General features: G+C 40.2%; 1 long non-coding RNA gene across 2 annotated transcripts; it reads left to right on the top strand.

The window, feature by feature from the left end:
• Positions 1–578: 578 nt before the first annotated feature.
• LOC123001592 (uncharacterized) lies at positions 579–6,424 on the top strand. Of its 2 annotated transcripts, none has more exons than XR_008960559.1 (2): positions 579–1,132; positions 2,676–6,424. It is a non-coding gene; the product is annotated as an uncharacterized LOC123001592 (long non-coding RNA). The 2 variants fall into 2 exon arrangements; XR_007191419.2 differs by having other exon boundaries at positions 1,789–6,424.
• The last annotated feature ends 6,787 nt before the right edge of the window (positions 6,425–13,211 follow it).

The following is a 13,211-nucleotide window of genomic DNA, read 5'->3' as shown; positions in this document are numbered from 1 at the left end:
ACCCCCTATCCTCAATCAGCTAATTGTCAGAGAGTTGATAAACGAACACTGAAAAGCTCTAAAGGAGTTTTTTATTTCGGAGAATCTTAAAGATGGAAGGGGCTCCGGAGCTCTTCTAGAGCACTGGATTCCAGACTTGCTTTTGCGGGACCCACGACTAGAGATTCTGATTGTATAGACGGGGCAGGAGCCTGGCAAAGTGTTCATTTAAAAAGCCCCACAGTTGTTTTGATACCCAGCCAATGTAGACAAATCTAGTCCAAACATCTTATGTTTAACACAAAGAAACAGAAAGACTAAATGAATTGTTAATGAAACATTTGAATCTCTTTTGAAACAAAGTAAATATCTTTCTTTTTTCAACAACATCAATCACGTGCCTACTGTGTGCCCAGCTCCCTATTAGGAAATGATGGTATGAAGCAAACACGATGCGAACTTTGCCCTCAATCATCTTACCTAGTCAAAGCAAATAATCATCCTCTAATTATGAAATGAGTTGCACATATTAAAAACATTTGTGAACTGTGAATGCTATGGAGATATAATGTGTCATTATGGGCTCTCTGCATTTGGGTCTTGGAATTCTGTGTAAAGCAAATAGCCCTGCACTGATTTTTTCTTTTTAGGAAATCACTGTTTTCTGTTTTCACATGTGATGGAGCAACTCGAGAATTCCATGCCACCCATTTGGGAAGGTTGATAAGTCACCTCTGTGTGTCAGCTGAACTAACCAGACAGAAACCACCTAGCTGACCTTTGAAGCATACTTGCTCATCAGCGTAGGGGTGGGAAAATGAATAGACTGTGGGCTTCAACATCTCCAGAACTATCCTACGGCCCTTCCGCAGAAGACAGAAAGTAACGACAACTTTTGTATGTGTTGAGATCTCGAACATGCGTTTCCTTGCCAACAACAAGTCAATGCTTTCGCTGTGGTCCCTGCCGCCCTAATCTGCTAACTCTTCCATCTGCCGGGGACCCTGTCTCCACGGTGGACACTATGCTGCTTTGGGTAGGGAAGTGGACAGCCCTGGAGTTCCTTCTCCATTCTCATGGATAGTGCAGGTGGATGGAGTGTTCCAGAAGATTAGGAAGGGCATTTCTTTGCCACCAACTGCACACCAAGAGGGTAAGTCGACTCAGGGGCTCACGGATGCCTCAGACAATTCTGTTCTCCGAGTTAACTTCTCACTCTTCTATGTCCTTTCTTGGGCCATTTGGCATGGGTCTCAGCTCTGCAGGAAACAAACTTCTGGATTTTTTTCATTTATATTTAGATTCTCTTGTTTCTTATTTGGGGCAGAATTTTGCTAATAAATGCTTAGATAGCAACTCCATGTTACTAAGTGATTTTTTGTTGCTGCAATAAACACTGACCAGCTAGTTATATAAGTAGGTCCTTGACTGGCTTAGGGAAAAAGCCATTTTATTGTTAAGAACAAATGATAGAAGGAAAATTCCATGCTGGCAGGGCTACAACGCTCAATGAGGGAGCATGAGGGATATTACATTTTTGGGGCACACCACCAGCATTTTGACAATAACATCCTAAAGGAGGATGATTGTCCTCTTCTACAAATTATCCTCTTCTCTGGGAAAAATTCTGAGATGGATGGAGCACCAAGTCTCACTTAAAATTGCCTCTGATGTGCTTGTCTTTATGAAAGAACTTAGATACCGATATTGACTTGAGGCCCCCCCAAAGGAGACTTACTTATGGATTCATAAGATTCAGTCATCCTACAGTTGACCTTGTTCACTTCTTTTATTCTTGCCTGGATCCAGGATGAATTAAATATAAAGAAAACCAGCCCGGCTGAGGATGCAATGGAAACTTTGGTCTCAGGACAAGGAATCCTTTTCATGGCATTGTAATCATGCCTCTCCTCTCTGAGTCTGACTGCGGAGAGCAAGGATCCTCCTGGGTGACAATGCCTCCATCCCATCACTCTCTCGGAGCCAAAGCCTTATCTCATGTTTGCTCTCAAACACTATGTACCAAGCGTCCGTGGCCATCTTTCAAGCTCTTTTCCTGTTTATTGCCTTACAACTGGGAAATGGCCCACTGAACAAAGGCAGCTCCCCAAGGCCAAGCAGTATGCAACATGCTAATAAATATTCAAGCCAATGTCTTTCAAATGTTATTGTGAATCATCTTTCCCTCCTTCCTTCCCATGGTTCAGTCATCTTGCTGGCTCCAGATTTTCACCTTTTGTCTCAGGCCTCAGCTGCCTTCGGTGTACTGCATGGGACTACAATTGTCTTTGTCCCCTTTATCCGCTTCGCTGTGTCTCATTTTCCTAAAGTCTCTGGCACCCACTTTTCCACAACATTGTTCCTTTGTTCCAGGAAAAAAAAAAAAAAAGTTTTTGGAAGCAGCAGAAACACAGTTCCAAAGGCCACAGGGTGACATCCTCTCTCACCTGATCTTTATTCATATCTGGTTTTTAATTGCATTTTTTCCCCATGTCTCAAGCACCATACACCTCCCTTCCTCCCTGACAGGAAGAAGCATTTTATTTCTCATTCAAAATGCTTTCCTACTGATCTCTATTCTTCAGAAGCTCCGGAGGCCCCTTGTTACCTGTTGGTTTTTCTCATGTTGGTTGATCTATTGGCCTTGCTGTAGTTTATTACCTTTTGTACCGTTTTTTTCCTCTTTCCGAACTTAGGCCAGAACTTACAACCTGCTGTCTTTTCTCATCTTCACTATCATTATCTTCAGACCGAGTCTTCCCAAAATGGATTTTTTTTACCAACCCCGTGCTCTTTAAAGAAACAAAGAGGAGAATTATGTGATGGTTTCCACCGTCGGAGCGTCTGTGGCTTTGTTTGAGCGAGACCTTCAAATCCAAAGCTAAACCTTGACTTAACACACAAACTCAATTGACGAGAGGAGTACCCGTGTTCAAGCCCACCAATTGGCCGAGGACACAATCAGAGGGTTATTGGCAGGTATCTTCTTATCTCCCTGGTGCACTGAAAAAACTCAATTCATTAAAATAATAAAAAAAGATCTTGGTCCCTCATGTGAGCGGCATGTGATTTTCCATGAACGTTCAGCTCAGAAGGCATCGTGCCTATTATACATTCCATTTATAAATCAAACACCCCTCGTCCTGCGGCTGCACGCTGACATGTCAGCGAGGTTTGGGTCAGCCGCACACACTTCCACGTGAACAGCAGATTAAGGCAAAGAGACAGGGAAGCGGCTCTTTTTTCCCCCCCTTTTCCACCAGTAATAGGCAGCTTGAACGTTAAAATTGGGCTGAGACTCCAAAACCAAAGTCCCATGAACCGTAGAAGCAAAGAGACTTGAGATAAAAGACAGGATCTGTCTGTTCTCTTGGATTCTTCACCTTTCTTTCTCTCCCCTTCATCATGTTCGTTGGAAAGGAAAGTATGTGCATGTGTGTGTGAATTAAAGAATATATCTGGAAAAGACGGCATAAAATCCAGCCCAAGAAAGACTTTGGTTTCTAAAGCCTGTGAAGGTGGTTTGGGGACTGGGAGTGTAGGGCTCTGTCTATGCCCAGAAGTGAGAACAGAAAGACGACGTTGGGATGACAAGCAGAAAGGGCCCTGCTGAGTAGCTCCACCATGAAGACAGCATGTTCCAAAGCCCGGCCATGTTCCAAAGTCACTTCGCAGTTGCTCGCTGCACGGGGGATTAGCCTGATCTTGTAGCCTCCCAACCATGTCAAAAACATTCAACTCACCAAGACCCTCTGGGGGAGAAGATTTTGTTAAGAAAACTGCCTACTGGACAAGGTATGTCAAAACTTTCCAATCTTTGCTCCCTTGCCCCCACTCCCATCACTCATGTCCCAATTATTTTTTGTCATGAATAATAGCAATAAAAAATCAGAGGGAGGCAAAGGAAAAGAAATCTACTTGTAACTTGTATTTCCTTCAGACTTCTTAACGTACTCTACTCGATAAGAATCAGGAAGCAAATGAGTTGAGGGGTTTAGAAAGGTAAAAATCTACCGAAAGTGTGAGGTCCTGAAATTGTACGTTACCTTTGGAAGATGACCACATATCATGGGCGTTGCTCCTATATACAAATGAGGGGAAATGAGATCGTGGAAAGAGGTAGCAACATAATTTACTACCTATTTTTTCTTACATGTCATGTGTTAAGAATGACAGATCTTTCTGCTCCCCATAACTGGAGGAATATAGAATAAATAATTTGGTAAAAATCCCAAACAGGAAGATAGAAGGAAGATGATTGAAGTAGACTGTAACTAGTTCTTTTCCTTGAAACAGTGAAATATTGTCAAAACAAGTAGACCTGTGGCATGGTAAGCTAACAGGGCATGTCACTAACATGTCCCTCCCAAAGACCATGAAGGAATGATGTAGAACTCAAGTCAATTTTAAGAAAAAAGTCAGTTGTGTCAGAAATGTTTCATTAATGGGCTTCTCATATTGACAGTATCTTACAATCTTTGGTTATCTTAGAACCAGCATTTAGTGTAGCTTGCAAAAAATATAGATGGTAGACAGACTGAGCAAAATATCGAGGGATGAGGTTCAGGGACATGAATCTGAAAAAAAAAACAAAATCCTCGGATATTTTTAATGTAGATCAAAAGTCAAAAGCCATCAAGATAGTGACTTGGCCCCTGTACATTTTAAGGACTTTAAATAATAAATAACGTGCGATTGCTTCAACACAGGGTTGACATTCCACATTGCTCCACCTTGTAATGGGAATGAATCTGTGTTGTTCCCCTGGGTCCTCTTTATGGAATGGCCTTTGCTAGAGGTGGTAGCACTGGGAGAGGAAAAACCAGTTGTCTTCTAACTGTAGGTCATCTCGCTCCTAGTAGCACAAAGATCACACTGCCTCGCCTGGCCCACAGAACCATACCGTGTAGCCCACCTTGTCTTTGAAGGCCTTCTGGATCTGGCATAATTCTTACTACTCATAAGGCCATATTTGCTACTGTTTTTTCTAAATACGGCAAACTGAACTGAGGATATTTTTCTTAGACCATGCATGATGGATATCCTCTGAGCATTTTTATGTTATCCTTTGAGCTTTTAAGATAGTTTCTAATTCTTTAATTGACTGAGTATAGGTGACTTATGCTCTCAAAGTAGTGATTCAACGGATACTGCAAAGTAAGCTTCTACCTTGGCTGGCAACACCACAGGGTGTATAAAGCAAGCAGTGATGGTTGTCACAGGAAAATAGCCGATGGATTCATATTTAAAAGAGTTACTTTGCTTAGAGGCGATATTTAAAAATATAGAATATACGCTCTATTCACTCACAAATGTGCTGCAAGTAATTAAGACGCATTTATCCCTAGACAATCACGCTGTTCATCTATTACCAGCATAAAATGCCACGTTAATACTGTTTCTTCCTCTGCAGACTTGCGTGTACTCTTTACCCGGAGAGTTTCTCTGCTCCGTAACTGAAGTCTATCTAGCTCTTTGTTAAAGTCCTTATTTGTCAACCTATTGCACCCATTTGTATTCAGAGTTTTATCAAAAAGTCACAATTAGTTCACACTATGATTCCATCAGATAATAAAGCATTTAAATAAGTACATATGCCCAGAATCATACAATATTATAATTGTAAGATGCTTTGGAAAACTTCTGTTCGACACCTTTCCATTAACAAGTGAAAAAACTAAGGTACGAGAGGCAAGATGCTCAGACGGCCCCAGCTCGAATAGAAATGAAGTCTCCTGGCTCCTGTCTCAGTGCTTTGCTTATTAAATCCTGCTGCCCTGATAGTTACTAATGAACAGGGTGCAGGTTAATGAAATGGGAGATACTGAGTCTTGACCTCAGAAATTTGATCCACCAGCCTAAGATGTGAAGAGAGGGAAGAGAACCCACAAAGAGGTGGTAAATCCCAAGGCAAAGAGGATGATCTGCAAACAATATGAAGGAGAAAATGTTGGAAATGGGTAAAAGCCCAGCCGGTCATGATCAGAAACATACAGATACGTTGTATGGTGGAAACAAGTCTAGCTATTAATGTCTTCGTTGGTAAAATATTTAAAGAGAGAAAGTTTTTCATTTCTACGTATTTTGGATAAGATTTATATCTGAACCAAAATACAAAAATTCACTTTCAATAACAACGTAAGTCTCTTTCTTGTTCACTATGACTATTAGAGTAACAAGCCTACGGTATAGTTGATATCACATCCGGTGCTTTCTGTCTGCCACTAGAAAGTGAGTCCCGATATCGTTTAAAGATCAAACAAGACTTGCAAACTTCCATATAGCTTACTAAGAATAGAAAATTACATTAACAATCCTTGTGTTGCCCCTGCTTTATTTCAAAGTTAAATTTTATATGTATTAAAGTTATATATGCATAGCCTAAAATTTCAAATAATTCGAAGCCTTGCTAAAAAAAAACAAACAAAACAAAACAAAACAAAAAGAGTCCGCTGACCTTGAAAATGCTGTTCAGGGGCAACACCTTTCAATATTTTTAGCTACGTAATATATGTTCATATTATCTTTCAATACATGTTTACTTGTACATCATGAGTTTTCCAGATTAGGAATTAATAATCTCCCTCTCACCATAAAAACTGAGGATTTAGTTTTTCTTCAACACTGCTGCACCCAACCACATCATAGACAGGTAGGTACACATGCTTTCCCTCCTTCTATTTCACCAATAAAGGTACATATTAACTTTTGATTAGCTCATTTTCAATGCTTTTAATATTATTCATGTGTTCATCTCATCATCGGTGAGCTACTTTATTAAGTAACTCTTTTTTTTCCCGCACATTTTAACATGTCTGAGTTCTGGATGTGTCTGTCTCTCAGCGGTGGTTATCCAGATGGCTGGGATAATATCTGTTAGTGCATGTGTACAAGTTTGGTAATAATGTCATCACTTCAGTTGAGTTCATACGTGATAGGCATTACACACGTTGAGAGTGTGCAAAATGTCTTCAAAAAGATTACAGTGTGAATTGACATTACAACAACAAGTTCTTGTGTACCTAGAAAGGCAAAAAAAAAAAAAAAAAAGCAAAACAGCCCAGAGCACTGGAGCATAAATTTAGTAGAAGTAAAGCAAATATTTGCTCTCAGAAGAATGAGAGTAATTCAATATTTTCTTGCAAAGCGTAACCAAGGGTTTTGTGAGAGCTAAGGAGAAAAGATACCCATGAGTTGATGAAAGTGTTATGTTAGTTCATGAGAATATGGAAAGGATTCCCAATTATAGCAATGCGACTGAAGACAGAAAAATAGACCAAATCCCTCAGTCTAGAAGAAAGAAATTCAATTAGCAGGAGACTGCTGTGACTTGATTCGTACATCACACAGAACTAACATTAAGTCATTGTGTCACCATTTGATTACAGAGGTTTTTCTCTTCATGGTGCATAAAACATTGATACACCTTATAAGCGATGACATCTTAGAGTCAACAAAACATGGAATGAGATATATTTCCTCTTTGAACACTTTGTCTTCCGAGAGTTATTCGAGGTTTCCATTTGTGCTGTTTTCTAAATGCTTATCACAAATTCATCCACAAATTGTTCTCTAAAAGCATGAATCTCTGCAAGAAGGCAAGATCAGGAATAGGCCCAGTTCCATCTGATCTGAACTGGGTGCTCTATAGCTCTATGGCCCAGCTGCTGTCCCACAATCTCCCTTCACTAGCATCCTCGCAGATTTCTTTCTCCCTGTGTATGTGATATGACACCACATCATTCCCCTTGACTTATTGCCTTGTTTTGGTATACTACGTCCACTAATTAGTTCTGGAGAAAGGATTCATAGAAGTCATATTTTTTGAGACGTTGCATGTTAGAAAATATCTGTACTCTGGGGCGCCTGGGTGGCACAGCGGTTAGGCGTCTGCCTTCGGCTCAGGGCATGATCCCGGCGTTATGGGATCGAGCCCCACATCAGGCTCCTCCGCTATGAGCCTGCTTCTTCCTCTCCCACTCCCCCTGCTTGTGTTCCCTCTCTCGCTGGCTGTCTCTATCTCTGTCAAATAAATAAATAAAATCTAAAAAAAAAAAAAAAAGACAATATCTGTACTCTGACTGACAGTTTGGCGGTACATGGAGCTCCAGATTGCAAATCATTTACCCTCAGAATTTTTATGACATTACTCCATTGCCTTCTAACTTCCAGTGCTGTTATTTCTAACTCAAACGCCATTCTGACATTCTATGAATGTGACTTGGTCCCCGCTCTCCACTCTATCCAGTCCCTAACCTTCACTTTCTCTAGAAGATCTCCTTTTTATATCCAGTGTACTAAAATTTTATGGCGATCTCACATAATGTAGATTTGTTTTCATCCACTATGCTAGGCTGTTGGTGGGTTCATTTAACTAGTAATGGGAAATTTTCATGAATTGTTTCTCTGGTAATTGCTCTCCCTTTCATTTATTTCCTCTTTCTGGAATCCCTATTATTTAAACATGGGAATTCCTAGACTATTCGAATTGTTAAAATCTTTTCCATGTCCCATTTTCATTAAATTGTTCTATCTTATTGGAAGTTTCCACTATTTTCTCTTTCTCCTTTATTTTTAAACTTCTGCATTCCTATTTTTAATTTCGAGGATTCTTTTATAAGTCTCCGAATGTTCTTTTTTAGTAGCATAATGTTCTTGTTTCATAGACACAATGACTTCTTTTGCGTTTCTTGGGCTAGTTTCAACCTCACAATTTTCTTCTCTTCGAATGATCTCGCTTTCCTCTGAATTTCCTTATTTATTTGTTCTGTCTTTCCTGTTAGAGGTTTTCCTCAAATGTATGGTAATCTTCTCTTGCTTTTATTTATTTATTTTTCCCATTCTTTTTTTTTTATTTTCATGTTTTTTTATTATATTATGTTAGTCACCATACAGTACATCCCTGGTTTCTGATGTAAAGTTCGATGATTCATTAGTTGCGTATAACACCCTGTGCACCATGCAATACGTGCCCTCCTTACTACCCATCACCAGTCTATCCCATTCCCCCACCCCCCTCTCTCTGAAGCCCTCAGTTTGTTTCTCATAGTCCATAGTCTCTCATGCTTCATTCCCCCTTCTGATTACCCCCCCTTTCTTTATCCCTTTCTTCCCCTACCGATCTTCCTAGTTCTTATGTTCCATAGATGAGAGAAATAATATGATACTTGTCTTTCTCTGCTTGATTTATTTCACTTAGCATTATCTCCTTCAGTGCCATCCATGTTGCAGCAAATGTTGAGAACTCGTTCTTTCTGATAGCTGAGTAATATTCCATTGTATAGATGGACCACAACTTCTTAATCCATTCATCTCTTGCTTTTAAATGGAGAACTAAAAAGCCAATTGGAAGTTGTAAGGAAGTGAGGCTTCATTAATGACGGACTTCCAGATGACTTTGCTTGGCCTTTTCATCACTGGATCCTTGGCTGTCTGTACTTTTAAGGCCGTACTCTTTGGCTAGTAGTCAGGTTCTTCAGAGCAAAGACTTCCAATCTCCTGCCCAGCTTCTGGCACTTTGGAAGCAAGAGAATAAAGTTGAGTTTCTCCCCTTTTATTATAATCACCCTCTTCATCCTGTTTTTAGGAGATTACCCTACCCTCAGGTGTGCTGGTATGCTCTAGTCCAGAGATCTCTGGTTTACCTCTCCAGAAACTAAATCTCCTCTCTGTGTTATGGTGTGGAGGAGTAGAGAAGAGGGACAGTTGCCCACCTTCACAGCATGAAAATGCTGACCTAGGGGCTTAACTGATTCTTGAATACCTTGCGAACAATTCGGTTCGCAGCCCCATTTACACATTCACTTTCAAAGACACCTTGTACTACTAGTTCCTGAGCCTTTGTGGTTTGGAGGCTCAAATCAGGTTGTTTCTGTGCTCCTCTATCGCAAGTCCTCAGCCTTCATGGGCTGTTACTTGTCCATTGCCTTTCCAACCTCTAACAATCTTCTGTTGTGATCTGCTCTCATTTTCTCTTCATCTACGATAATGTATACCTTTAAAAACACCTTTACTTTCATCTTAGTATGACTTTAGGAGGAAGCTGTGGTAATCACCTATGTTCAATTCATCAACTAGTTGAAATGCTTCCCCCTCCCCCTGCCATTAAACATAAATATGACATAAATATGATGTCCTTCTTGGAATCACCCATATCATGGAGTTTGAAGGACAGAAATAAGTTTCTATTATGGAAATGTGTTAAACAACATAGATGACAGAGAAGTATTCATATAAAAATGATGTCTATGGGGCACGAGGGTGGCTCAGTTGGATAAGAGCCTTACTCTTGATTTTGGCTCAGGTCATGATCTCAGGGTTGTGAGATGGAGCCCCGGGTCGGGCTCAGCCCAGAGTCTGCCTGAGATTCTCTCTCTCCCTCTCCCTTTGCCCCTCCCTTTGCTTGTGCACTCTTTCTAAAATAAACAAAATATATTTTTTTAAAAGATGTATTTATTTATTTGAGAGAGAGAGAGAGAATGAATGGGAGGGGCAGGGGGGAGAGAGAATCTCAAGCAGACCCCACACTGAGTGTGGAGCCCGATGTGGTATTCACCCCCACGACCTGAGATCTCAACCTGGGCCAAAACCAAGGGTCAGACACCCAACCGACTATGCTACCCAAGCACCCCTAAATAAATAAAAATTTTTAATTTATTTTTTTAAAAGATTTTATTTATTTGGACGAGAAAGAGAGTGCACACGAGAGAGGGGAGGGGCAGATGAAGAAGGAGAGGGATTAGCAGACTCCCCACGAAGCAGAGAGCCCAATGCAGGGCTCAATCCCAGGACCCCAGGATCATGACCCGGGCCGAAGGCAGACACTTAAATGACTGAGCCACCCAGGCGCCCCAAATAAAATCTTTTTAAAATGACGTGTGGGTATTTATATATACATATATAGTGTATATATATATATACACACACATATAGTGTAAATATATATTTCTAGATCAGCTCTGGTAACAGAAAAACAAGCATTCTGTACAGATGTAACAAGGCATTAACTGTTTATATTGGCTAGTAGCTGAAGAAAAAGTAAAAGTTTTCCCTCTTGTTCGTGTCTCCTGCATTTTAGTTAAAATTTTTTCTCAGCTAGATAGAGATGGTTTTCTCTCACTACCAAATAGAGAAAGGTCATGAGAGAGAGAAGTACAGCCAAGGTCAGGAAGCAAGCCCCAACAATAAATCAAACTGGAGTGTCAATTGAGTTTGGATCATCTGGGTGATTCAGCCCATGGATCCCAACCCCCCCACCCCACCCCAACCGTCTCTCCAACCACGTGATACTCCACCCCTGCTGTGTATCAGGCCTGTGCTTCAAAGATCACTGACCCCACTGACATCTCCAAAGATATAAGCAAGTCAAGAGAATCCTGTGCCCTTTGTCACAGGGATCAAGTGACTGAGGCCTTAAGAATTTTAGCACATGGCATTCTCTTGGCCACGAGAATTGGCACCAAGCTCAGATCACTTGCCTAATAAATTAAGAAGGCATTCCTTCTCCTTGAGCATTTTCAAGAAAGCAAATCGCCCAGCTACTTTTGACAGCCACTCTAGGTCTGCAAAGAAAGTTGGCTTGGGATCGAAGACAACACACTAGATGGCAGAGCCGAGAGGCAGACAAAAAACCCACAAGATACTTGATAAACCAACCCAGAAGCCTGGCCACCTCAGTATTTTCCATTTATGAGTCAATAAACTCTCTTATTTTTAAAGTTGGGTTAAATTGGGTTTTTCTTTACTGATAAATCTTTTCACATGCCTGTATTACCTAGATTACCTACCACCATTATATAGTTTGGCATGAAAAAAAATTTTCCCTGAGCTTGCCCATATTTACCCAATTCACTTTTTTTCTTAAGATTTTATTTATTTATTTGAGAGACTGAGAGCAAGAGAGCACGGAGGGAAAGTGAGAGGGAGAAGCAGACTTCCGGCTCAGCAGGAAGACCAAAGAGGGGCTCTATCCCAGGACCCTGAGATCATGACCTGAGCAGAAGGCGGACGCTTAATCCACTGAGCCACCCAGGTGCCCCTACCCAAGTAACTTTAAAACAGGGCTAAAATGGTTCTGACATTAAAATTTAAATCTTATTGATAAAATTCATTTATGAGAGGGGTTTATTTGCAATTGAGTGAACGCCTTATCACCACTTATCTTCATTATACAAAACAACAAGTATTTACATATCTTTCCCTCAAGACAGCATTTCCTCTTTTCTTCCTTTCTTTGATTAGTAGTAGTTCTGGTTGGGGATAACTTTTAAAATCCATTTACCATATCACCAAAATGAGAACTGTCAAATCGTAAGTATTAGAAAAAAAGGAAAGAATAATCATATTCCAATGGAACATTTAATTTCAATTCAGAAAATAAATACGGATCTGGATTACCCCACCTACAGAATTACTTGAAAGCATTGTTGAACTTTACTGTTTTAAAGAGGAATATATTATTGATTAAATAACACTAGGATAAAGCAGCTAAAATTGTAGCTGCCTAGTGTCTGAATAATGCACACATTTGTAGAAAATCGAACCAGATAATTGAGGAAAATTAATATACTTTGAAAATCTAATTATTTAATAGACTATCCAGTAATTTAGATAATTGTCAATTTTCCCTTTTGTTTTGTAATTTTCTAAACAACATGAGAAACATAACAAGTATAGTAAACACATAAAAGAATCATTCCAGGGCCCCAGTCCTTACTATTCTCTATCCAAACTCACTGCTTTGGTAATCCTGTCTAGCTAGACTCATGGCTTAAATAACATCTGTACAACCAATTACGATTCGTTTTCAATCTCCTATCCTCACTTCTCTCCAATCTCTGCTTCTATATTCTACTACCATGACATCTCCATTTGAAAGTCTAATAGTTCAAATTCAGCATGTCCAAAACTCACGTCTTGGTCTTTCCCCTCAAAATCTGCTTTACCTAGTCTTCGTTGTCTCAGTAGAAGATGATTTCATTTTTTCCAAGCTGCTCAGGACAAAACATCAAGTGACCCTTGACTCACCTCTTTCTCTCAAACACCACACCTAATTTACCGGTAATCCTTCCTGTCGACTCTACCATCAAAACATCCAGAATCTGATCACATCTCTCCACCACCCATTCTACTAGCCTGTGTTAAGTCACTACCATCTCTTATTTGGATTATTACAATAGCTTCCTAACTGGGGACCCTGCTTCCGATCTTTGTCTCCCTAGAAGACTGACTTT

The sequence above is a fragment of the Ursus arctos genome, unplaced genomic scaffold (genome assembly GCF_023065955.2).
Source record: "Ursus arctos isolate Adak ecotype North America unplaced genomic scaffold, UrsArc2.0 scaffold_2, whole genome shotgun sequence".
Taxonomy (NCBI): domain Eukaryota; kingdom Metazoa; phylum Chordata; class Mammalia; order Carnivora; family Ursidae; genus Ursus; species Ursus arctos.
Note: the sequence above shows the minus strand (reverse complement) of the source record. Positions and strands in the feature narration are given on the sequence as shown.